This window comes from Oryzias latipes, chromosome 15, assembly GCF_002234675.1.
Source record: "Oryzias latipes chromosome 15, ASM223467v1".
Classification (NCBI taxonomy): Eukaryota; Metazoa; Chordata; class Actinopteri; order Beloniformes; family Adrianichthyidae; genus Oryzias; species Oryzias latipes.
Genome location: NC_019873.2, coordinates 6,374,789 through 6,395,887, shown reverse-complemented (window position 1 = coordinate 6,395,887; position 21,099 = coordinate 6,374,789).

Sequence of the window (21,099 nt, the reverse complement as noted above, 5' to 3'; positions counted from 1 at the left end):
TGTATCTTGGGATTTGTTTGTTTTGTTTGCTGTGTTCATTTTGTTTATGCCAACAATCTTGTAAGGCATATCTGATTGATTCATGGTTTTTGTAGTGGCAAAGAACTTCGCTGGGCAACTCTCTGTTCAAAAAATGAAAAAAACTGCCAGTATCTCTCAGGTTGTGCATGTATTTCTTTTCTTTACTATTTTTTGTACCTCAGAGGTCTCTTTCCAGCCTTTCAATGGTGATATTTGTGGTCAGTTTAGTGAAATTTAATTTAAAATGTTTTCCATTTTTATGTTTTTATTCTCCACTTTTAACAAAGACATTTTGAGAAAATGATGTGCTCTGCTTTTTTTTCTGCCAACATTCTTAGTTGGGGCGGCCATGGTGCAGTGGTGGCCGCGGTGAACCTCCAATCGGAAGTTTGTGGGTTTGATTCCCGTCTTTCCCTTGTCAAAGTGTCCTTGGGCAAGACACTGAACCCCACCGTTCCTCTGGTGGAAGGTTGGCGCCAGTGTTCGGCAGCGGAGTCGCCACCAGTGTGTGAATGGGTCTGTGACTGTAAAGCACTCTGTGCCTCTGAAGAAGGTAGAAAAGTGCTATATAAGTATATGTCATTTAGTTTTTAACTTCTGAGCATTATTAGTACAATTTTGCAGAACATTGTGAAAATTGGCTTTTAGTTTCAAAAATGTTAACACTGCAGATATTGGGCAAAAATGACAAACACTGAAGACTAATTTTTCAATGAATAGGGTCAAATTTAACAATGGTGTAGGATGCACTTACAGGAGTTAATTGTAAATAAAAAAACTGTTATTGAAATTTGTAAACAAGATTGTGGGTGTTATATTTGTCAAAGTTTCAAATTATTCAACACTTTAGTGCTAAAGTTGTACAGATAGTGTCAATTATTAACACCCAAAAGAGTTAGGTTAACTCCGAAAATTCTACACTGCGTTCAGTGTCATTTTAAGACTGTGTAGATAAGGACCATATGCTATCTGGCTCAGAGTTAAAACCAACTCTTTAAGTGTTGAATTTACACTTCTGTTACTGTGAACACTCTCTTTCAACACAGCTGTGACCAACACCAGACCTCAGAAACACCAATTCCGAAACCCAACGTGATAGAGCCTTCCCATTATAAATACTCAAAAACAACAGCAGCACAAATAAAAAAAGGCAGAATCTGAATTTACTCCCTACCTCCATGGCTTCTCCCCTCCCCTACATTTATCCATCCAAGCGGAGAGATATGAAAAAAAAGATGTGTTTAAATTCAAACGTTACTTCCACTTGATGATGTCACCGATTGTCACCGGTCATCTACGTTAGCGTGTAGCTGCCAGTGCTCAGAAAATACATAGCAACATTGGCTTTATAATTTAAAAAAAATCATGCTAAAGAAAAGTCATTTACATTTAAATGTAAACTTGCGTGCTTCAGGGCACACTCGTGATGAAATGTGTTTTCTCTCTCATACCCAGCCCTAGGTCACTACGGCGCCTTAAAAAACACTTTCGTATACCACGACAGCTCCAAATGCCCCTACAATTTGAACAATAGGGAGGAGCCAGAGGGGTGTGGAAGTCAGTCGAATTTGGAAAAAGAATTAGTGTGCAAGACTGGGATGAAAAAATTTACTTGCTTTGAGGTGTTACTTAGGGTAGTCCTGAAGTGCAAATCACACCAACTATTCACTTAATGCAAAAACATATAAAAGATCACAAAGACAGTTAAAAACAATCACATTAAACAATAAAAAATAATGTTACATTTTAAAAATCCAAACAAAATTCCAGAAACCAAAACACAATTTCAAACATAAATGGAAAAAAAAAGGTTTTGGAAAACAAAAGTAATTTCCATAAATCTAAATGAAATGTTAAAAAAAAAGAAACACAATAGAAAACTGGAAAAGGTAGGTACTATGGCCATCACTGATTAGATGATGATATCCAGTTTTGCTTCATGTTAAATAATTTCCAGTTGAAATGATGGACAAACATCATCATCCAGCCAGTGATGTCCCATGATACTTACCGTTTTCAGTTTCCTATTGTTTTTCATGTTTTACTATTTCATTTAATTTCTGGAAATTATTTTTGTTTTTTTTAAAACATTAAATTTTTATGTCATTCCTTTTTTTTCCAGAATTGTATTTTGGTTTCTGGAATTTTGTTTTGATTAATAAAATGCAATGTTGTTTTTTAATTCATAATTATGTGTTTAGTTTTTTTTTAATTGTTGTTGTGATCTTTAACCCTTGTGCTATCCTATGACCCCACCCTTACATTGACGTGTTCTCCCTACCATGACAAAGGTGGATAAAGGTGAAGAGGATTTCATGTAATCCATGGACACCAGTGAAGATCAAAAATCATTTAAGAAAAAAGGTTCAGAGCACTGTCTAGTGGGTCTAGATGACCCAAATCCCAATGTTAAAGTGCCTAGGAAAGCACAAGGGTTAAAATGTTTTTACATTGAGTGAGTTGTTGGTGTGGTTTGCAATTCAGGACGACCCCTTAAATATAAATGTCACATATAGCAACACCCAGCAAACAGCAGGAACAGCTTCTAAAACACAATAGGAACTTGGTGCATTTAGCCCAATTATCTTAAAAGAAAAATGAACCCAGAATTTATAAAGTTTTTGAAAAAATGCCACGTAACCATGAAAGAGGCAAAGTGAAAGAAGGAAAAACTTTATGCATTGAAGCTAATTACAGTCATGTGTTATGGCTAAACAAACCTGGTTGCAGTGGAACAACACTGGTGGCATTTGCATTGTTTCTGCAACAGCCTGAAAACATTTATTAGGACAAAGTGTCAAACTAAATTTGCTGCAAGTCTCAGTGTGGGTTCATCAATCTCCCAGTGTGAGCTTTGAGAAAACATGGCAAGCTGCTTAACTTGGTATCCTTCAACAACAGAACCATAAATATAACATCTCTACAGTTGAACCTTTCTCCTTCTTACCCAGCACTGTATTAAAACGATGTAGGGTGTCTGTCTCTCTGAGTAATCTGTACATATTGTAGAGCCACAAAGACCACAATGGTTTACTCCTTAGAAATCCCTGCTGGCCTGTGCAATCCAGGTTCGAGTTCAGGTGGTTTGTACTAAAATGCTGAAGGTGGCACGATTGACTTTGTTCACTATACTCAAATAAATGAAAACAAACATTTTTGTGCAGGCTGTGTTTTTCGCCTTTGTTTTTTTTGTGTGTGTGATTTTTATACAAAACAGAGATTTAAATTTATATTTTTGTGAGTGCATTTTTGTTTACAAAGTGTTTATGTTGCGCTGTTTTTAACTACTTTACATTAAATCCACATTTTGCACCAATGTCCACCTCATCAAATCTACCAAAGTATGTGCTTTGAGCCAATCGAATCAGACTTGAGGTGATCATTTGGGATTAGATGTGATTCCCTGGTGCGGAAGTGAAACAAATCTACCAGAATCCTAGTATAATTTGATTTCCCCGAAAACATGCTATAACAGTTTGTATCAAGCCCTGCAACAGACTGGGGACCTGTTCAGGGTGTAGCCTGCCTTCGCCTTACCGTATGGGCTAGCTCCAGCAGCCTCACGACCACAAAAGGGATATGGCAGGCTCTGAAGATGGAAGTTTGCATCAACCAGCTACTTTAACCCTTGTGCTATCTTAGATGACCCCACCCTTACGTTGACGTGATATTCCTACCATGACAAAAGTGGATGAAGGTGGAAAGATTTAATGTAATCCATGGACACCAGTGAAGATCACAAATCATTGAAGAAAAAAGGTTTAGCGCACTGTCTAGTGGGTCTAGATGACCCAACTCCTAATGTTAAAGTGCCTAGGAAAGCACAAAGGTTAACAAGCCACAAAAACAATAAAGAAGTACTTTTATTGGCCAAATTTAACTGACTGGAAACGTTACACAAACCTTTACGGAGCCGAAAATGCCGTGTTCAGACCTTATGACAGGTTAAAGCAAGTATAGGGAGGATGTCATTGAATATAAGGTTCAGACAACTTCTCAACAATCTGAACACAGTCATGGAACAGAGACAGAAAAGGTTCGGGAAGCTCCGAGGTGGAAGCACAAAGTGTTCAGAAAGTTTTACTGTTGCCAAAAATTCACGAGTCAAAGCCTTTCAATACTCAAGAACAAGCTACATAATACTAAAAATGCTTAATTTAATTTGTTCTGCAAAAAGTCTTTAAAGCAAAACAACACCAGATTTTTACCAATTATAGCTTCAAAACCTTTGCCTGATGTCCCAGTAAACAACAGTTGCGATTACATTAAGCATATGTTCAGCAGCTGCAGGGAAAAAAAGGAGGTGAAGAAACAGATCATTTGGCTGCAAAACAAGCAGGCAGACGTTTGGCGGTAAGTTAGTAGAAAGCATCAAACTTCAGTTTCCGGAGGTGATCGTTTTGCATGTCTGCAAAAAGATACATACCATGCTTTCCACACTATAGGGATTATACAGCACAGTTTCAATGATTGGTATACTTTTGAATTTGTTATATATGAGATGGACCAAATTAGACGCCACATCAAGAAAAATCATTAGTCAGAGATAAGTCTGTCAGTCAGTCAGACTTCATCAACTGCGTTCACAGTAAATACCTGTAACTTCCAACTTTGTTTGCAGCTCGTAAAATAACAGACTGATGCAGCTAAAACAAACATTACTGTAATTATGCTAACTCTCGACCTTTATAGAAACACATAAAAAACACTCTTGACACCATTACGTTAGCGCATTAGCATATATACAATAACACCTGTTGCCAGAGCGCCGTGTAGCTCTCAAAATCTCTTCATTAATCACAACTACAATTTATTCATATATTAGGCGCTCCAGATTATCAGGCACACTGTTGTTTTTTGAACAAAATGAAGGCTTTTAACCTCTTAAGACCTGGTTTCCCGGCATTCGAGGAATCACATTTTGGGTTATGTCATCACACTAGCTGCGGTTACATGTGCAAAATATCTTTGATTGGATCAAAGATTGGATCAGAATTGTACTGTTATCCGGTTATGACAAACATTGATATACACCACACTTTAGGTTGGAAAAAATCATTTGGACGTGCGCAGAACTTTCAAAAATACCAGAAACGACCGTAGAAGAAGAACTACTGAGCTCTGTTGTAACCAAAGAAACCTGATGCATAGAGCAAGATAAGCTAAACGTGTTTCTACTATTGTTATGATTATTATTAAGTGCCTGTTCAGTCATGATTTTTTTAAATCCATGCTTTTTGGGTGGAACAGAGCTGGAAGAAGGGCCAAAAACAACATTTAACCGTGGATGCAGTTAAAATCCATGCGGGAAATGCCGCAATGTGCATCTTGACTGTACGTAAATATGTGGGAATAACATCAGCCTTTATTTTGTCTGAACACGATTGGGAATTCACATGATTGTCAACACGGTTTCTCAGCGGCATTTCTCCATTCAAAAGCCGCCTCCGTTAGCTGTCACACCATCCCAGAGCCACTCCTCTGCTTGGGGACATGGTTCTACCGGGAAACACGGTTCTCCTGAGTTCTGCAGCTCGCTCACGCAGAGCGGCCGGACAGACGGCGGTCCGAAGCCTCCTCTGGAGCGCACAACAAAACAAAGCACCCTCCCCCGCCCGCAAACACGAAGCTACGGGTCCGGCTGCTGTGCTCAGACATTCTTCGAATGGGTGGAACAGGCTACCGGTCCTGTTCGGGTTCCAAAGCTTCCTCTGGAGCGCCAGAGCGCGCATGACGCAAAGCCAGCGCAGTAGTGACCCACTACTGGAATAAACTGTTTATTTGCACCACGATTGGATCAACAATCGGCATAACCACCTATCTCGATCATAAAGATATTTTGAGTGAAGGAGTCTGATCGGGGCAAATTGGCTGATCGGGGATCTTTGTTCTGATCAGGCGTTCGTTCCGATTACTTTTGTCCGTGTAACCGCAGCCAGTAGTTAATTCTGCTTAATGGAGTCATGTGACTACATATGTAAAGGGTTAACTCAAATATTAGCTCAGGTGTTAAGTGCACCTTGTAGTGTGGAAAATACTTTAGTAAGTAGTGATATGTTCTTAGTGCAAAATGTCTTTGTCAGCTGACTGTTCAGAAATAAAACAAAAAAGACATAAGAACTCAACTCCTCTTTCTATTCTCCTGCAACACATGCTGTTGAGCTGATGTGTTTTTCTACAGGGTTCCATGTCCGAGGCATTTTTTCGTCCTTTGCGTTCACCTCCCTCCTTCTGTAGGTCCTTGGTTTTGTGTGCACTGATGTATACAATACATTCCACTACAGTTAAAGGTTCCCTGTCTGAGCCCAGCCTTCCTCCAGCTCTCCTCATCCCTCCTCTGCTCCCAGGTGTGTTATTTATGAGTCAGCTTGCTGGCCTGTGAATGTCTCTGCCTCCATTTTACGCGCAGCTCCTTCAGAAGTCATTAGAGTGTGAAGGGGAAGCTCCCCACCGCAGACGGAAAGGGAAAGTGACAGTTTTTCTTTTATGCCTTACAACCCTTGGAAATACATACAAATGTTGTTTTTTAATAATATATTTGGAGATCTGGTTTAGTAACACAAATTTAATTAAAAATAAATAAATATCTTTGTAAGCTGAATAATTGTGACATTTTTTTAAATGTGATCCTTTAAGCCAGGATCACATTCCACATGTTTTTTTTTTACTGCACCATTGTTAAAACAAATTAGTTGGAAGCTGAAACTAAAGAAAATGCTGATAAAGTTGTCGGGCATCGACATGTAAAAATCAACAAACGAGTGAGAAGGTTGGTGTTTGAAAATAATTCAAAAGCCAAGCTAAGGTGAAGAACACTGTGCTTTTGACGGCAAAGTGTATTTGTATTCACATCCTTTTTGTGCTTTCATATTCATGTATGCAGATGATGTTGATTTTTAGCAAAGTCGTAGGAAAGTATTTCCAGATGCCACCAAATTCTGCTCTGCACTTGGTTTGACAGTTTTTCTGTTCTCTTTTTTAAACTTGGTTTTTTGTCTCAGTCTCACCTGTTTTCATTTGGTAAATACCCACAGCTGACTTCATTTTAGTGTGGCCCTTTAGTCAGGTCATCTGATTTGTGCACCTTTTGCAGCTCTCTTGGTTATGATTTTGTCATGTTTAAGTTTATTTATAACATGTTTCCGTTTCTACCACAAGCCTGGTCTCCTACATTTCATCCACTGGATCCTGACAGCACTTGTGAGACATTCGGACAGGAGAACCTTAGCAGCTGACTAACTGACTCATTCTGAGTGTTTGCTCTAAAATGCAGATCCACAGCTTTCATTAGTGCTGCTAGCGAGGATGTCTTCAGTACACTCCATTGGGTCACAGCGCTGCCCCCATGTCTTGGGGACATTTTAAATGTCCATTTGGAATTATGTACTGCAAATAGCACTGCGGGGTGTTTATAATCATGGTTTTGAAAGGGGCTGCAGGCTAAATGAATTTAGACCTCAAGGTGTTCTTGGCCCATGGGCCAAACTCAATCCTACTCAAGCCTACAAAGGCAGAACATACTGCCATAGAAGCATCCGGGTGAGGGTCCAGTGTGGCTGGGTCAAGATTCTAGCCCTCTTTGAGGAAACATCCCATAGTTGAATTCCATCCATCCATCTTCAGAACCTGCTGTATCCCTTTTGTGGGGTGATAGCAGTTTGTTGCATGGCCACTCACTCACATTCACACCTGGGGGCTATTTAGAGACACCAATTACCCTAAAAGGCATGTTGTTTTGACTGTGGGAGGAAACTGGTGTGCCTGGAGAAACCACACAGGAGACCAGGCAAACTCAATACAAAAAGGTCTCAGCCAGGATTTGAACCAGCGCCTTCTCTCTATGAGGCGAGAGCGCCAACCTCTACACCACTGAGCGGCCCATAAACACAGTTATTTGGCAATTTAAGCACGTTTGAGGGCTTTGTTTTTGTTGCTACAATAATGCTCCATCTCTTCAATCCAACAGAGGACTTCTCTTGAAAAATCAAAATAGTCCTATTTTTTTCCCTAAGATATCCTTATTCACGCCCACACCTCCTCGTTTTTCCCCTCTCTCCCTGTTTGCGTTCCTCGTCTCTGCTTTCGTCTTCCATCACGGCTCTCCTGTGATTATGCTGTCCTGTTTATATATTTTTTTCCTCTCTTATCTTCTGTCAGGCAGGAAAACAGCCATTTGGGGTCCTGCCGACACCAATTTCCACTACCAGAGTGACACACACACATGCACATACGAACACACAAACGCCAATTTCCCCCTGCTGTATAGTCAGCCGCTCTGCTCTTATATAGCTCTCAACACAGTCTCACATCATCTTCTCCCTCCTCCCTCCCTGCATCCACTTCTGATCCTAACTGTGCTTCCAAGTCTGGTTGTGTTACCTTCCTTCTTATTTTCTCTAACCTCGTTCAGAGCCTCTTTGTCTTACTTGCATTCCTCCTTCTCCCTTTTCCGTTTAGTTCCTAACCCCTATTAGCCTGCACACCTCCTTGCCTCCTCCTCCATCTCTCCAGCAGTAATGAGAAAGCAGGGACTGCTCAGCTGGCCTTGCACATGTGTGTGTGTGTGTGTTCCTGCATATGAGGCCGCTGGGATTGCATTTCAGATTGGTTCATCTGCCTTGGCACGGTTCTGCCCTGCCTCATGTCAATCTGTGTGCATCTGCAGACTCTCCATCGCGTCGGTGATGTTTAATGTCACACTGCCTTCCTCCCCTTATCCAATCGATCCCTGTCAGTGTGTGTGCGTGCAAACATCTCCTTTAGGCACATTTGACAGACAACCTAAAAGACTTCACTCTCTGCACAAGTCCCTCTAAGCAGGTGATATAGATTGTGTTTGTGTGTGCGTAGTTGTGCAAACCTTTTCTACTTGAGAGATGCCAGCCTTCTCTAATGAATGAGTGTTTTTGTGTGAATGTGAGTGCCTGAGCTGGTGTGATTAAATGTCAGTTTGGACTAAAAAAACATACGTTCTGTCATCAGTGACTATTGTTTGCTTATTTGTGTGTCAGACGTCCAGGGAACTGTTTCAACTCTTACCATAGCTGCTTGATTATAGTGCCACACATGTTTTTCCGTTAATGTAACCTAAATCAAGCTATATTTACTTCAACAAGTCACAAATACCATGAAACTGTAAGCTGTTTATAGTGATTATGTGTAAATGTTGTCAAGTGTTCTGTTTTGTCGTTTCTTTTGGTTCAAGTGCATCATGCATTTGTTTGGTAACAGTTTAGTGAGATAAGTTTTGTTTTTTAGGTTAAAGTTTTCCTTTTTTCTTATAACTTTATTCAATTAATTGAAGTTGATGTTTACAGGTGAAAGCCGGTCTGAGTTTTTCCCCCACTTTTAATCCATCAGCAGTTTCTATAGTTCGCACCGGACATGCCCACCTCTCACATGCACACAAATAAATCACTTGCATTTTACCACATTGAGTAGCCAATTTTATATAGTTTTTAAAAAAAATTGTCCTCACTGTCAAGCTCTTCCCACCACAAACGTTCAAACCAAGGAATTGTACACATCATCAAGCGTATCCAATCACACCCAGAAACAGGAAGTGACTTCAAATTTTATTCCCCAGTCTAAATTATTTTTATCTTTAGAAAAAAAGCGTGTTTTTGTTAAAATCCCATTTTTATGTTTAAGAATTTCTAAATTGTATTTGTAAAGCAAATGTAGGAATTTGTTTGATTAAAATGTTTGGTTAATTGGCCTGTGGAAGGGCTAAAAGTGAACTTTTCCATTATGGGGAGAGTAGTCTTGGTTTTAGCAGCGGTAACAAGCACTCCTAGAAATTATTGATGCATACTTTGTTTTGTTTGACACCAATAAAGTCCCATTGTTTTTATTTTTCTAGATTTCTGGCTGTGCCATTTTATTTTTGAGCTTCTTTTTTCAACGTTAAGAAGAACCACAACAAACTTTGGTTCTTGAAATCACTAATTCCGGACGATTTCCAGTAAAAAGAGATAAGATTAGATTAGATTAGACTTATTATTGTCATTGTCTCAAGTACAATTAAATTAAAAATGGTCTCTGGTAAGTGCATCATCTATTCAGTCTCTAAAATAAAATAATAAAAATAAAAAACATAGAAAATACAAGTCATACAACAGCCACCTTAGCATACTTAGAAAAAATCCCACAAACAGACATTAATCCACACACATTTCTCTATCAGTATATGAATTATTGAAAAGTGCCTTTCATTGTGCATTTCATTTCATTGTCACGATTGATTTGTTGCATACTCTGATCTTAAGTAGCTCATGCCGGCTGTAGATGTTATTCGCCCGACAGACTGCGCATAAAGCAAAACAAAGCACATCCAAAAACATCCAAAAGCATCAATTAATGGAGCACTCAGCTGCAGCAAGTGTGTGCGCCGCCGTCATGAAAAGGGCCCTGTTGCACTGAACACACATTGTGTTGCTCGGTAGCATAGACTCATAGCAGTGCAGTTTACAACTGCAAATGTAATCCATAAGCATTTTAAGAAAATGCCATTTCACATTTTTCAGGGAAGTTAAAGATAAATAAAAAATATTCTGAATTGCTCTGCACTAAAAGAAATTCTGAACTTAATTAATACATTAAATTTTAAAATAAAAAAATAAGATGAGTGACAGAAAAAGTATATAAGGTAAAGAAATAAAAGGTAAAGAAATATAAGGTAAAGAAATAAAAGCCTTGATCCTGTTATGGCATCCTGTGCTGCCGTGACACACTGGCTTCAGGAATGGTGAAGAACAGGGCTTTATTCCCTCCTGTATAATGAACGGCGGCCATGTTCCTCTCCTGCTGTATTGGGTCATCCAAAATCTCTGATGTACCTGCAAAATGCAAGAAGTTGTGGAGGATACATGCTGCCAACCGCAATCTGACTGCATCTTCTGATAGGGGGTCCGGTATCTGAAGGCTAAAATGCCAAATGTATTTTCCCCAACCCTCCTTGCCCTTGACAGCTGGTCGTTGAAGATCCTCCTTTGATATGTCAGATCCTGTCCTGGATAAGGCTTCATGAGGTATGCCTTCAGTGGAAATGCAGCATCACTCACCATGACATGTGGCACTTCTCCAAGAGGAGCTGCTTCTAGGAGGGGAGTGTTGGGTGGCACTTGAAGAGTGCCATTTTCCATTTCTCTGCCCAAATTAGATCATGTGCACATCCCCCGCATTGCCCACCCAGCCCCCGACTTAATGACCCTGAATTGTGGAGGTAAATATGTAGCTTCAAGGTGTGCTGTACCACGCACCCGCATTGTGAAAGTAACACTTATGTGACTCTATTTCAAAGTCACAAAGGCTGAGTTTTATGTAGGCGCATGATGTTGTGTCAAACTCACAGATGCTGAGTCATGGGGATGTAGTTTTAAATTCACAAATGTGTCATTTTCATTCACAATGACATATAGTTTAAAAACCTGCACACATACTGATGTCTGCCCCTGCAAGTAAAAAGATTTTTATATGTGCGGAGAAATTTTTATGTGCCCCAAAAAAAGCTTGTGCCCTGCAACACACTGTCGACCTGTCCAGGTTGTACCATGCCTTTGCCCAAAAGTAGCTGGGACAGGCTCCGGCGACCCCATGACCCCGAAAGAGATATAGCGGGTTGAGAAAAAAGATAGATGGATGGATGTTAAAAGCTTTGCTAATGCGTCTAACTTCTGAAGTGAGAACCTAACCTGTAAACCGAACAGTTGGGAAGATTCATTTTTTCCTCAAACCTTGCCTTACCATGTCTTCCAACTTTTTTCTCATCTGACTTCAAAGGAAAGTGTCCATTGTTACCCTTTGTAAAGCTGCACAGACCATATGGGTGGAAGCTTTTACTGTGATGTCCCCCAATCGATGGCTGAAGGCAAGGCATGCCATAAAATCCCCTGATTTTAGGTATGTGAGTAATGTAGAAAAAATCCTAGGATATATGCCTATCTGCTATTTTTGCTCTACTAAGTTCAAGATGTCCTGCTAAAGCAATTAAGTTCAACCTCAGAGGACTAAAAGTCGATGCTGACAGTAGAAGGTCATTGCAAGATTCCAGTGGACTTTGCAGAACACCTGGTTTTCCAAAAGAGCCACCAGCGCCCTTTGGGTAGAACCCAGAAGGTCATGAAACCCAATGGAGTGTGCTAAACCTTCTACATTCAAAGAACAAGCCTCCAGACCTAGGAAAAAAAACATACAGAGTACCAGGTAAAGATACTGAAATGGGACTGTTTCACATAGGATTACATCATTGCAGTAAATGTACTAGAAGGTAATGTCAGCAGTGTGCAATAAAACACAGCTTATTTTACAGTTTGTGATGAAACTCTGCCAGAAATTTGTAAAGCTCACTAACAAAATTAAATCACTCTCACTGTTGAGGGTCAGTGGGATTAAATGACCCTTAACAGGTTTTGTGAACCATAAGGCACACTTTGAATCCTTGAATTGGTTCAAAAATAGAAAATGCGTTAAGTATGAATTCTGGTTGTTGCTTACTGATGTTCTTTGATTCACAGCGCACAAAAATCTGTCTACATTTTTTAGTGCGTATATAAAACCAAGCTGTTTGATTGGTGTTGGAGCATTATTGTCATGGTTTGAGTTTGTTTTGTCTTAATATAAATTAATTTTTTTTTCAGTCTCCAAACTCCTTTACAGTAAGTTTTTAAAATAAAAAAATTCTTCATTTGTCTTCAAACCCAGAGTGCCACAAAAGAGGAGCAAAAGAGCCACATATCTCCAGGGCTCTGTAGATCCCTGTTCTAAACTGTCTAATGTGTTCAGGGCCAGAAACTCATCCATCTTGATGGTATTGACTCATTCTGAGGTACTGATGAGGGGTTTGGCTATCCAGCCTCAGTTGGACTTTCTGAAGAAGAAACAGTGAAAGCTTCTTTCTCCTGCTAATGCAAACTAAACAATGGAACCATTTGCCTTAGTTTTTTTATTTGTCTCTCGTAGTTGAGAAATACATATGATGAAAATTACAGGCCTCTCTCATCTTTTTAGGTGGGAGAACTTGGACAATTGGTGGCTGACTAAATACTTTTTTGCCCCACTGTATATTGTTTACAGTTTTCTCTTTAGCAATGCTGGCTCAGACAAATAAAAATACTATGCTGTTGCACAGATACACTTCAGTGTAGTACAAACTTAGGGTGTATTCAGACTGGAAAAGTCTGTTGGTTCAAAACAAATCAGCTTAATTTGGTCCTGATCGAGTCCTGAACCTTGCATTTGGTCTGGATTCAGACGGCATTCAAGCAGACTTTCCTGGTCCGGACCAAAGCTTATAAACAAAAGCTTTTTACTAAAGATGTCTTCATTCACTTGCCAGGAATTATGAGGGCGGGGCAAAGCAATCAAAGAACGAATAATGGAAGTCCTGCGTTTTGCAATCCTTGTTTGCAATCTGATAGTGATCTCCAAACATCCTCCGTGTCTTCCATGCAATAGTAATGAGACACACACAGACAGAAATGTGAAGGTATCTGCTGTAAATTCAAATATTGCCCACATCCGTGTTCATGAATGACTTATGACGTGAATAATTATTTCGTTCGCGCAACTTAATTATTGTGTGGGAATGAGATATTAATTTGTGGGAACAAGATATTTATTATTTTAACCATGGGCTCCAGCATTCCCATCAGAACTGGTTAAAAAACAAATCCAATGCAAATTTTCCACATTTCCATCTTGTCTGTAAAATTTGTTACCAAGAACAGTCTGTGCCTAATAATTCATGTAGGTATCCCATCATGCAGCAGCAATGTGATGCATTTAATCATGAAGATGCAGGTCAGGAGTTTGGGTTTACATCCAACACCAGCGTGTGAAAAACTTGACCTCTGTGACGCTGAGTCTGGTGTGACAGATGGGCTGGTTTGAGTGCTTCGAAAAATGCACTACTCCAGGGAGATTCTACAACAACAGTTGACTCAAACCGAGAAAAATGTGTAGAAAAAAAACACATAAAGGGAGTTGTTGATGAGAGGGGGCAGATGAAATTGGACAGATTGGATGAAGCTGTCCAAAAGCTAGACTAGCCGGGTTAAAGTAAAATGTAGGTGTCTCAGAAAAAACATTCACATTTCACAACCAAAACGGAAATCAAAGTGAGCTGAAGTTAACAACACAAGTGCTCAGCATGTTTCATGAACAGAAAAGGGACTTCTGGAGTCTGTAGTAAACCATTGGGAGGAAGTTGAGTGAAGCATCTGCAATCTTAATGTGCAGCCGGTGACGTTACTGAGGAGAAATTGTTGATAAATTGTTCAGTTAGTGCATGAAAAACTGTATTTTTGTGCACTCAAGACATCTTTGAAACGGCTTTTAAAGTGCTTTGGCAATAGAGAACAAAAACACAGCTAAATTGCTTTAATGCTTTAAAGAGGTTGAAGACCATGTAAACTGGTAAAAACATAGACATGACCAAAATGCACAAAAGTTCAAGGCAATAATGACAAAAGAGCTGTTTACTTCTGTCTTAAAGTCTCCTATATCTCTAGTCTACACAAGGAAAAGCAGTGGGAGAACATGAGTAGCGGTCAGGAACAGGAATGTAGGACCCATAATGCAGATGATGGCAAAAACTGAAATATAATGAACACCACAAAAACCATAGAAAAAACAAAAAGGGTGGCACAGCAGAACAGATGACCTGAAAAGGTAGATTTGACAGAAATAAAAACACAGCTTTGGATGTTCAACATGAACCTTGACTGACTGATAGGGGAGCAACTCAAAACATTAGAAGAACTAGTGATGGGCAAATGAAGCTTCATGAAGCATTGAAGTCTTTCATCAAATAATTGGATGAAAGACTTCAATGCTTCATGAAGCTTCAATTGCTTTAGCAGGACATCTAGTTGACGCAAAAAATATCAGTTGAATTTGAAGTACGGCATTTTGAAAAAAAGCCTATGAACAAACATGTCAGCAAAATAAAGACGTTAAAAAACAGGTACATTTCCGTTTACTTTCATTGTGTGTTTTTATTTCTGTATTGCTACAAATAAATACATCAATTATTTTTCCTTAACCACAAAGAAAAATTAGGAAATGATGAAAATGATCATTTACAGTGAGATGAAAGTAAGAATGGATTTAGATTTTATGGTGAGGAGCTGGGGGTGGGTCTGGGCAAGGGGTGTGGCTGACCCTATCTTTAAACAAATTTGCGTGTTTTAGAATATTTTTCTTGGTGTACAGGACTTTTTGGGTCACCAAGTATGAAAAGTGCTACATAATTAAAGATTGATGATTGACTAAAATACTACCGGTCTCTAAAGAGTGGAAGAGGTGTTTCAAAAATGAAAAAACACAAAAAAATATGCATGTTCTTTACCAAAAGCAGTGTCACAGTGTAAAGGAGAACACAGTCATACAGCTCTGCATCTCTATCTTCACACAGACAGAAGAAAACACGTATTTTACCGCTCACTTTCCTTTGCTTCACCCATTTGGCCTAAAGGTCTGCGCACCCTCACTGCTTCACCCATCCTTACATGACCCTGCCCACAATGGGTGGAAAGGTACTTGATTGGCTAGAATTGTACAGCAAAACTAAATGAAAACTAGTGATTGACACGTCCGAAACAAAGCACCGAAATCCGAGAGAGGCCAGCTGAAGGCTTCATGTGACATTCCCTGTTAATTTTCCAGTTTCTCCTGTAATTGCCCCACTTACTTGTGTGTTACCAGGAATCTGTCCTTCTAGATGTCCCAATGGAAGGACAAAGTTTGCATTTGCATGCAGGTGGCCTGGAGGTCTCTGTGTGACTTCCTTTTTGTGTCAATCAGCTAACACCCCTCTGGATACATTTTTAAAGCCCACACTCAGTCCTCCTTTTGTTTTCCAAAACAACATAATGCATTTCAAAGCACCGGCTCTTAGTGTCTAGACTTATTTTACTTTGCATTTTTAGCAGTAGAATCAATTTAAATCCATCATGTCTTGTCCCATGTTAGGTTAAATATTCACCCAGTTCACACATTTTTTTCAGGGAAGTCTAATTGACAAATAAGACATAATCCACATTTTAACAACATTGGTTTTAATGAAAAGACAGGTAAGACAAGAGAAGCAAAGTGATGAAGTGATGAAGACTTTATGTCACGATTGTGTTAACAGATTTTTCTTACAAATAAAAAAACAATAATAGAACAGAGATTATTAAAGGTTGTAAAAAAAACTTTTTTTAAACAGACACGCTGTTATAATGATTCTACATTTAGGCTCATTTGTGATTATGAATTTGCAATTCTGACATTTCTCACAGAATCAAACCTAATCACAAAGACAACCTTTTGCTTTATATGACTGTGAGATGACGTCAGGTGTAAAATTTTAGCTTAAAAGTATTGAAATCAGTAAGAGCAAGCAGCTTTAGTCGATAAGGTTTGCAGTCATCTACATGATGTTGTCTTAAAGTAAAATCATGATGTCTGGACTGAGTCCTTTTTCTTTGAACATTTTACCAATCATACAAGTGACAAGTGATGAAGCTTTCTGTTCTGGCGCTGCTGGATCTTAGCCTTTGATACGGTAGATCAACCGACTTAGGAGTTGGGTTGGCCTCTCAGGAACTGCTCTTAACTGGTTTCACTCCTATCTTACAGATCGAAACTTTTTGGTAAGTATGGATACTCAGTCCTCAAGAACACATGAAATAAGTTGTGGGGTTCCCCAGGGATCAATTTTGGGTCCAATACTTTTATATATAACATAATAATTTATATATGTTGCCTCTTGGGGATGTTATCAGGAGACACGGCGTTGACTTTCACAGCTATGCTGATGATACGCAGCTTTACATCGCTGTGTCTCCTGATGACCTTGAACCTATAGACAATCTTAAAATGCATTTTAGATATAAAGTTGTGGATGGCAGAAAACTTCTTGTAGCTCAACCAGGACAAAACTGAAGTTTTGATCATTGGTCCTGAAGACAAGAGAGAGATGATTTTACCCAAACTTAGGAATTTTAAACCTCCTAATGTGTGAGAAAAATGGGTGTTCTTTTTGACTCTGAGTTTTATGCCTCACATCAGAAACGTTGTGAAAATAGGATTTTATCATCTTAAAAACATTGTCAGAGTCCACCCATTCCTCTCTCTTGCCAGCACAGAGGTGCTGATGCATGCTTTTATTTTTAGTCGTTTAGATTATTGTAATGCCCTGCTCTCTGGTTTACCAAAAAAGTCACTTTCAAACTTATAACTTCTACAGAACTCAGCGGCACGAGTTTTGACAAGGACCAGAGGGCGGGAACACATTACACCGGTTTTAAAATCGCTGCATTGGCTCCCTGTGCATTTCAGGATTGATTTTAAGATTATTTTAATGGTTTATAAATGTTTTAATGGTCTTGGGCCTTCTTATTCAAATGGTGTTATTTTAAAGTTTAAGCCCTCGCGGACCCTGAGGTCCTCTGACACTGGCCTTTAGTTGTTCCTAAGGTGAGGACCAAAACACATGGTGAGGCCTTGTTCCACCATTAAGGTCCTCGCCTGTGGAACAGCCTGCCAGAGATCCTCAGGGCTGCAGAGTCTATAGAGGTTTTTAAGAAGAGGCTCAAGACCCACCTTTTTAGTCTGACTTTTACCTGACTTTGGTAAATGCTTAGTTATTTTACTCATTATATATTTATTGATTTCTCTATTGTCTCTACTTAATATATTTTTTTAATTGTATAAGGACTATCATGATTTTTCTGTTTTTAATACACTACCCTTTTTATTGTTATTATGTTTATGATATTTTAGGCTACATTTGGATCATTTTACTTATATACTTATATTTATTTATTTATTTTAATTTTATTTATTCATTTTTAAATTACTAGTATTTATAACAAATAAATTCTTTAAAAATCAGACAATGTAATTTTCTAGATTTTTCTTTCTTATTTTGTCTCTCATATTTGAGGTATACCTATGATGAAAATTAAAGGCCTCTGTCATCTTTACAGTAAGAGAACTTGCACAATTGGTGGCAGATTAAACATTTTTTTGCCCCACTGTGCACAGACACCAATCCATCAGGCTAGAAACATTTGGCGGTAGCTCTTCCCACCTGCCTCAGGTGGGTAAAGTTTATGAAAACATTTTTGAAGAAGTGTTGAGTGGCAAATTCGCTGTGCGTCCAAATAAAGGCGGCCAACGTATCATTCGTGGGTAAGGGGTTTGGTGTGAATGCATCTTAAGAGAGACATTGCTTTGTTCCAGTGCACATTGCAGGTAAAGTTATTCACCATATAACCAACATTTTTATATTTGATACTTATTATATTTTGTTGAGCTTAACCTTCTCCCTAAAAGACTGGGAGTTGGTACATCTCTAAGATATTTTTTAAACTGTAACAAACATAATTCTCAATAATCCAGAAAGTTGGAGACTAATGATTCATGGCTGTCTAACTGACTCTCCCAGTACTGCCCTGTTTAATACCTCCTTCATTTCCACAGTGAAACCAGCACATTGTCTTGTTTCACCTTTTCCAGCGCAACCAGATGCATGACGGTCCGAGGGAGCATTTGTGTGTAGAATTCCATCAAAGATCACACGTTGTACTCATTATGTCCACAGAGTATTAGTTTACACACAAAGAGGTCTGTGAAATCAGTGAATAGCAGCAGCAGCAGACTTTTGATCAAAGACAGACAACACCATACAACTGGGAAAGTACCATCACTAAGGGAGGCAGAGGCAGTTTAAAGCAGGTTTAAATAAGGGTGGAGGCGGGATAAACTGAATCATTGGAATAGGAGCAGAGAAACAGAGTGTACAAAGATGGATGGAGAGAAAGAGTAGGCCAAACTGAGTGGTATTTAGGGGAGACAGGAAGGCCTTTGATCATATGCAATAATACCCTGCTGTGTGCAGTGGGATGATGTTGCCTCAGCTTTGCTCTGTGAAAGATATGAGCTCAATACATGTTGAACATTTTTCACAATAAGATGCAATTAAAACATAGACAATTCTGGAAAGATAATCTTCATGTTAACATGCATTGATTTTCAATCATTCAGAAAAATAATAATAAAAACTGAAATGTTCATAGTATGCCAATTATGTCTTTTTTTTTAACTTGTCCCGTCCAACATCTGGGCAAACACAAACAGATGAGAGCTGATGGCCTCTTGTGTTGGACATATTTTACTTCAACAGATCTTTTGACACACTAGGTGTATATTTGAATTAACCCCTTTTGTAATTAATCCAAACCTTTATTGATCTTACTTAAATTTGTAACATTTTTCTGTTGGACCGGACGGGAAAAAAAGGAGAGAAGAAGAGAGGGATGCCACGAGAGAGGGGGGTGGGGGGTGGGTGGGAGGGTGATTATAGAAGGCGGGGGGGGGGGGGGGGGGGGGGGTTAAAACCATGAAGCAGCATTGAGGAACAAGTTTCTGGATCTTTATAGTCATTACGGTTAGGTTCAGATGCAATACAAATCTAGAAGGGTCGGGGCCTGTCCACACACGCTAATTTTATATACATACCTGCTGGCTCCAAAAATGTTCAGATACAGACAAGTCCACATGTACACTGTCATGTGCCTGTCGGCTACTCCCCCCTCCCCCCTCCTTCCTGTTTTGGACGCGACCAGTTGCGTTCACTCACCTCATCACCACCGCCTTCTTAAGCTCCCCCTGGATCATCAGCCGGTGCCAGTTCGTTGTTCCTCCTATGGTGCATAGTCTGGTCACCTTATGTTTCTGATTACTGTCTCGTTGGTCTATGTTCATTGTGACTCTCGCTCTGCTTCAGGAAATACCTTTTGGAAACTCACCTGGTCGCAGTCCACAGGACGCCACAGTCCTCCTCCTAGGAAATCCGCAGCAAGATCCCTCCAGCCAGCCGTCGCTCCTCGCCTAGGAAGAAGTCCTCACTTCAACTCTTCATTAAATCTCCTAAACTTACCTCTGAGTCCGAGTCTCTTTCCGGGTTCCAGCATTTGGGTCATTCCGAACTCACGTCTTACCATGACATACACAATACAACTCATGTTCACACACACATATTTATGGCTTCAGGCCAACACATGTGAAACATTTCATTCAGTCACACAAACCACCTGTGCAATGGTGAGCTAACACCTGTGCTCGAGTGAGTGCTTCTGTTCTTCTAAGGTGGATGATGGAATGTAAAAAGGAAGAGGGAGAGTGCCCAGTCATCCCCACACCAAGACCCCCACTGCAAGGGCAGCCAGGACCCCCCCCAACACCCGCACGGTAGCAGATAGAATGTGCCAATAATGTCTAAAAATGGTGAACCCTGTGGCTGGATGGCACTCAAGTTAAACAAATTGCAAATGGCAGGGAAATGCAATGAGAGAGGCCTGTAATGCAACAGGCAGAGAAAGGGTGATGAGGTTGCTCCAATGTCCCCGTCCACAACTCAGAGGTGAATTTCTGATAAACTACTACTCTTCTGCAGAAACTGTCCTAAAAGGCAATACAGGTTTTTGGATTTTGGCTAAAAACACTGGAATCACAATTAAAGACCAATGAGAACGCTTTGAAAACAGATTAAAAGATGATTGGAGTGAAACTTTAACCTTTAATCTGAACTTAAACCCATGATGGGTTCTATTACATGATGTAACAAATTACCAAAAAGTAAAAAAAAAAAATCTGGTACAAAAAAGAGGAACAAACAAAACACGAAGGCTTAATGTCACATCTGTCCATCTGCAGATAACTGTTAGTCTTTAGATAAAACTCTCACAGCTAAAGCTAAAAAACCAAGAGCCAATGTAGAACCAAATCTAAAGTGGAAACCCTGGAGGCGGCTCTGATGTCAGTACAGCATTTGCCTTTCAGAACAGTAACAGATCAACCAAGTTATGAAATGGATTCAGCCGTTTATTGGACTTGATTTTGGACAGTAAAAGCTCAGGTACAGAAAAGTCTTCTGTGATTGATTAACACCAAAAGCTTTTTCAATCTGGTTTTATAATGAGTAGAGTTAAACTAAAAATGATTTTAAACCCTAAGTAGAATAAATTTGTTTTATTTTGATCTGAACTTTCCTCTTGTCTACTGTGCTGCAACTGTTTTCGGCTATTT